The sequence below is a fragment of the Lagopus leucura genome, unplaced genomic scaffold, assembly GCF_019238085.1.
Source record: "Lagopus leucura isolate 7727_CA_CO unplaced genomic scaffold, USGS_WTPT01 Super-Scaffold_100021, whole genome shotgun sequence".
Lineage (NCBI taxonomy): Eukaryota > Metazoa > Chordata > Aves > Galliformes > Phasianidae > Lagopus > Lagopus leucura.
This window is the reverse complement of record NW_024962274.1, coordinates 8,223,075-8,229,840: the sequence shown is the minus strand read 5'-3', so window position 1 is coordinate 8,229,840 and position 6,766 is coordinate 8,223,075.

Sequence of the window (6,766 nt, the reverse complement as noted above, 5' to 3'; positions counted from 1 at the left end):
AGACATACTTGTTATCCACTACCTGAAATCCTCTTGGGGAAACCACTTCTTCAATCCTAGTCTGACAATACTGTGTTTCAAAGACTACATTGTTCATAAAGCATGCTGCTCCTGCAGCAAAAAAACTCAAGACCCTTAAGCTCTGGCTCATACCTGAAATTACCTCAAATATTTGCAGCCTGTCCAATGTAATGGGTTTTCTATGAAATATTCCATTATAGACAAAAAAAACCTGCACTAATTGTTTTTTATTATCTTAATAATCTTAACATTTCCTCATCTAATAACAGTTAATTTAATGTGCTCCTATAATTTGTTCCTAAATTACTAGTTTGTTTTAAAAAACCCTAACAGTGCTGACTTCATGTTTCTACACATTGCTTTAATTATCTGGAAACGTCTCTGAGACTTCCTAGAGTAGATTTTCACAAACTCCTTATTGTCTCTGTATAGATGTTTAAAATATACTATAGTTCCTCCAAGTTCATCGTCCCTATTATTTACAAAAATCTTGTAACTGATAGCAGTAAGCACAGAATTCTGGAAGTGAAAAAAAATATTAGATGGCCTCCTGCTTTTAGCTCATAGACCTTCCACCCAAGCAAATGCACTGAGAGTTGGTGCTACACGGGGATGCAGATCAGCTCTCTATAAAATCCAGGGGAGAAGTGAATTGAGTGTGCACACAGCCTTGTCACGTTCCTCTTTGCCTGTAGGTTATGTTCAGGTGCTCATTTACTATTTAAGGAAATTCACTTGCAAGTCTGGAAAATTAAAATTGTGAGAATAAACGCAGAGCAGAAAAAGATTGTAGTCACTAATAGGAAAAATGTGAAAGCACTAAGTGGACTACAACCTGCAAGGTAGAACTAGATCATTCCAATATTAAAATGATTTCTTTCCTCTCTCTCCCACCTCCACAGTGAGAACCCAGAAGTCTCAATCTAGAATTTGCTAAATAAAACCACAAGCACATACAGAATCTGCTCTGGTCATGGATAACACCTGTTAAGAGATACAGGGGACAGCTTCTAGCTTCATTTTATCAAACAGAATAATTATTGCATTCACCCATCACCACAGTGTAACCTCAAGTCTGATGCCCTTGCAAGAACCCTGATCTTGGTGAGGTCACACCTAAAGCAGTGTGTGCAGTTCTGGGCTCCGCAGTTCAAGCAAGATAGGGAATTTCTAGAGAGAGTGCAGAAGAAGGACAAACAGATGATGAGAGGCCTAAAGCATCTCCCTTATGAGGAAAGATTGAGAGATGTGGGACTTTTCAGCCTGAAGGAAGACTGGAGGGGGAATTTTATCCATTTTATTTTATAAATATCCAAAGGACAGGTGCCAAGAGGACAAGGCAGGCTCTTTTCAGCAGCGCCCAGAAACAACAAGGGGCAACAATCACAAACTGGAATACAAGAAGTTCTATATATACAAGAGGAAACATTACTTAAAGAATTATAGAGCACTGGAAGAAGAGAGGCTGTGACTTTCCACAGAGAGGCTGTGGAGTCTCCTTCTCTGGAGATACTCAAAACCCTTTTGGACACTTTCCTGGGTAATTTACTCTAGGGAACCTGCTTTAGCAGAGGGGCTGAGTTGAACTACAGGATCTGTAGGGGTCCCTCCCAACCCCTACAATTCTGCAACTTACTCAGTTTCAAGATTTGACAAATATCTATTAACACTTGGAAGTCACTAACAGGGCAGCTAGGAAAAAGCTGCAAGATCAATTCACTATATACCATTCCAGAACTTGCAAAACAACTCTGAAGTTCAGGTTTGTCAGTGTCAGAGCCAGGCTCTGCCCTACAGCACCTCTGAGCCAGGTGGGAATTCTCTAATTGTCCTCACCAGGCACTGTGCAGTGCCAGGCATGGCTAAGGAAAGCTACTCTTTGTCAGTAGGTCTCTTGGATTTTAACCTCAGAAAAACTCCTGACAAAGCTTAAATTGTACCACTTAAAAGGTGTAATGCAAGATGAAGTTCCCAGTTTCCCCTAATTTTTGTAGCTAGGACAATGGATAATCTCTTTTTTGATGACTTTCTTAGGACTAGCCTGCTTTAGGAACTTGTATGGACCAGTAAAACAGAAAGTGATTATGCACCTTCTTCCTGGAATCCTTGGACAGGTCAGAGGAGGAAAAGAAATACTTGGAGGCAAACAAGATACATTTGGAGCAGAACAAGTGAAACATACACACATCAGCATGCCCTGTTATAAGCACTACTGATTGGTAGCATACAAACACTTGGGCAGAGGCACGCTATGTAAACAGAAACGAATAGTGAAATATAGTTCTTTGCTCATTTCTACCTGTAGTATTTTCCAGCTTGCACCTATAATCAACCAAACTGTTCAAGTACTTTTATTGTGGTTTGAGAACTTTTCCCCTCAGAACTCGAGAAAAACAAACAAACAAATCATTTAGAGAAACACAGGAGTCTTAGAAACTAACAACCATGCGTAAAGATGCTGTGCCAGCCAAAGTATCCGAATCTTAGCAATTGTTCTTTCCCTACACACTGAACGTCTTCTGGGTTTCCTTCTTGTTTCCACCCTCCTTAGTATTTTTCCTGCTTATTGCTACTAGTTTCTTAACTATTGAAAAATCTGTCCAACTTCTTTGAAGAAGTCACAGTCTGTATTCCCTCCATTTGTTTTGATCTTACTTAATTCAACTCTCCCAACCTTTGCCTCTTTCACACACTCAAGATTCGTTCCTTGTTCTGAAAGGCGTTGTTTGCAATTGCCGTTTATATAGAAAAAAGCTTTCTAGAGTTTATCAGCTATGACACTGTGCCAAAAGAACTATTTGTTATACCGCAAACCTTAGTAACAGAAACTTAACAATGAATTTTACATGGTTAGATTTAGGGATGATTTGTTTAAAAAAAAAAATTTGTTTTCCTCTCTAGAGTATCATACAAAGCAGCTTATGTCACCTTTCTGATAGAATCATTGCACCTTCTAGTCAGTAATATGGCTGCACACCACTGGTATGTAACATGGCACACAGCAAGCAAAGAGCTCTGTTTCATAGGCATAAGATGTATATGGAAAAAAGAGGATGCAGCAGCTGCTAGAAATGCAACACAGGCTAGGTCTTTTGGCAGTGGATCAGTGACCCCAGTTGCCATGGTTAGGTTTTGTTTCCTTTCAAGTCTCCTAAGACACCTGCAACTCTCCTCAGATCACATTATGGGCCACTGGAGAGCAGAACATAGGAGTGCTACCAAGCAAAGTTGACTCAATGATCAACCTTAATCAGGTTTGCAATGTGAGAAAAGCGCTACAATATGCTCTCTTCTCTACTGTCTCTTGAAAAACAGTCATGTTCTTTCAACTAATTTAGTCGCAGCAGAGAGGTATTCTCAAAAGAACATTTCCTGCAGATTTCTGTCAAGTTAAGAAAAAAGAGGAATGTTCAAGACTTCATTCTGAGAAAGGCCGCATCACTGTATCTCCATATTAGACACTAGTGAATATACAGAATGCACAGAAAGTTTATTAATGCCCAGATATTTAAAGAAATCGTGCCAGATATGAGACTAATTTTTTCCATTTTGATCCTAAGTTAGTTACTATTTTCATTCTCCTTTAATTCCTTTTATTAAAAAAAAAATAAGCAAAATCCCACTGGTCATTTTTTGTACAGGGCTATGTCACACTATTTGAAAAAACTCCATTCAGAAAAGAACTGTTCTCAGTACACTTACTAGTATCTTCCTGGTTATTTTATTCTATAGATAGAGGCAAAAAATACCTGAGGAACAACTTCTGTGGGTAAAAAAAATTGCCAAGTTCAACCTTCACCATTAACAAATGGGAAAATGGAGTGAGATCTTAGGATGAGCTTTTCAGTGTGCGTTCTTCACCCAGTGCTATCAGTTTTGCTTTAGATCACACAGGGACAAACATTAAAGCCAGTAAAAGTCATTCATCTTCATCTCCTTCCTTGTTTTTCTTTCCTCTGTTCACAATAGCAGCATCCCTGGTGTGGGATAATTCCCTATAAAGATCTGTCTTGCTCTCTGCGCCCTGTGCTGTTTCCCCCCCCCTTTTCACACCACAAGCCTCCCTTGAGTGGAATAATGCCCTGTAAAAGCTTAATAGGGCATGTGCTACACATTGTCTATTTGTGTTTTAAATGCCTTCCCTAGTGTGGTATAAGACCTAGTAAAAATCTGTCCTGTCTTTATGTTCAGCACTGTTGTTTTCTGTTACCGCTGAATTCTGCAGCCAAGCAGCATCTGATCCTTATGAACAGCAGCAACATAAAACAGGTACTGATGTCAAGAAAACAAATCTTATTCTTAATTGTAGAACGAAGTATGCAAGTACTTCAGATGGAGGAGACCAAGAAACCAGCATGCTATGAATTCTGAGGCAGACATTCAAGTAGCATAGGCGTACAGAACTCACACCTTCCCTCAGCCCAGCTTCTGCAAATAACAATAAGCAGCAATTAAACACACAGATGTGCTTTCTCCACCTAGAGAAAAGAAGAGCATCTGTTCTGGGATGGCTACATCTATCTGCTATCGTTTCCAGCCTGCTGCTCGGGGAATAGACAAGTTAATGGCAGGACTGTACACAGAGAGCTCTCCATAATCCACGGTAACAAGAAGCCTGGATATGGTAGATAATGGTAAAGTATAAACTATACAGGTGCTATTTTTGCAGAACGCAGTATTATGATGCCAGGCAAGCTCAGGTCCAAGCTGCTCAGCACTTGCTCAGCTACTCCTCATGTCACTTCCATCCCACCTTGCTTTTTCCCCATTGTCAGCACTGTTGACGCTCATTCCATTTTAGCCAGAAAAGTTTCATCAACCAGAATTGTAAAAAACAAATCCCAGCAACACAGGAGTTCGATGGTCATTTTTAGTCACATATTACTGCTTTATATATTTTCTGTGGCAGACCAGCATTTATTCTGAAGTAGCTTTCTGGCCTAAGCTAATGAGGAATGAGTGTGACAAATACTGCTGTTAGTGATTGTGCATTTTAAGGCAATTTTAGAGAGTATGATCTCTGTAGAAATAGCCAAGCACATTTTGCTTCTCGTATATATAACTTCAATCTCAGTCATCAAGTCCCATTAAAGATATCCTACCCTCTTGACTGGGGTTTTTTATCTTTGCTAATGTAATGCTAGTGGCTCTGATGCAATGTGAATGTCCTTGGACTGATTTAATTGGGCAGAAACCTTTGAAATATGCCACAGGCTAATTCATTTTGAGGGTTAAAACAATGAATCCCTGTAGAAAATAATATATTAGTGGGTAAAAAGATGAATTAATGGCAGTACTCTACAGCAACCAGAGCAGCTGAATTAATAACATAACAAGGTTTTATTATGGCTTGAAAATTACAGCTGTGATGACACTGTGAGTAAGCCAGCCTTCCCCTTTATTGGACCTCTGTAGACACAGTAATCCTTTGGCCTCTGGAGAATTTGTTCTCTCAGCATGATCAGGCAAGGTTACTCCATTTACAGGATCATCTCCGCCCTTTCTGAAGCACCTGCCAATCTCCGTTTCTTGCATTTCTATCCCTCCTCCCTCCTTCAAGCTCACACATGGGTTACACACCAAAATACCCACATTATACCTCTGCTCGTGCATATCAGTAGCTTGGAATTTGATCACACCAACTTCAAATTACAGTTTTCAAGGGAATAAACAAACCGTCATTTCTTGTGGCAAAATAAACAAGTAGAAATCATGCAATAAATAAGTAGGCATGAAAAAAATCCTACATTATACCAAGAAATCAGAAATCTAAATCTTCTGTCATATTCTGCAGGATAAAGCTGGAATGGTTCTCCATACAACAAGGCAAAAGATATCAGATTTATATTCAAGTGACAGTGGACAGACTGCATTGCGTTTCTGATTTTTCTATCTAATAACACTATTCAACAAAGACGAAGGTCTCCAAGCTCTACTTGTGGACATCTGATTGAAATATTCATCTTAGCATACCTCTTTTTTTTTTTACAGCAAGAATTTTAGGAAGAAAAAAAATCAGCTACAACTTCCTAGGATAGAAGTGATATTCTGTATCATAGAACCAAGGATAATTTTTTACCAGCATTTCTACAAGTGCAAGATGAAGCTGCTGAATACTAGACACATACACTAGTGTTGTCCATGATGTTCTGACAGTGAGGAAGAGCTTTAGAATGTTCCGTGAAAAAATGGTTCAAATGCAAACAAAAAAAATCCACACAGAACATAAGGCTCTAAAGAGGTTCTGATCAACACAAGGGAGCAAAGTAGAAAAAAATTCACCTATCATGCTTTTTAAGCCTCACTTGTTCGGTCTGATGGAGAGCAGAAGGACTCCAGGTGGGATTGAAGGGACTACTATGCTTGGCTGGTTTTTGGTTCTGATTTCAAGTTTTTACTGTTTTTGTTAATGTAATTAGCAATTTGTGTAACTATTTTTGACCAACTCTAAATAATAATAAAAACTGACAAAAATCAACATTCAGTTTCCAAGCACCTGAAAGAATGTAACTGGAAAAGAAAGATCTGTAAAAAGAAGCAGGTACCATGGTGAAAGACAACAAACAGGACAGGCAAAGAATTCAGTGCAATAGCTTTATCCTTAAATCTGAAATTGCTTTCTACCATACTTGAACTTTCTTTACCTCACACACAATGATCACTTGGCTGCATTTTCTGGATATTTCTATTCTATTTCATACACATTTCCTGTAAATGGGGATTAGGCCATTTCAATCATGACCTG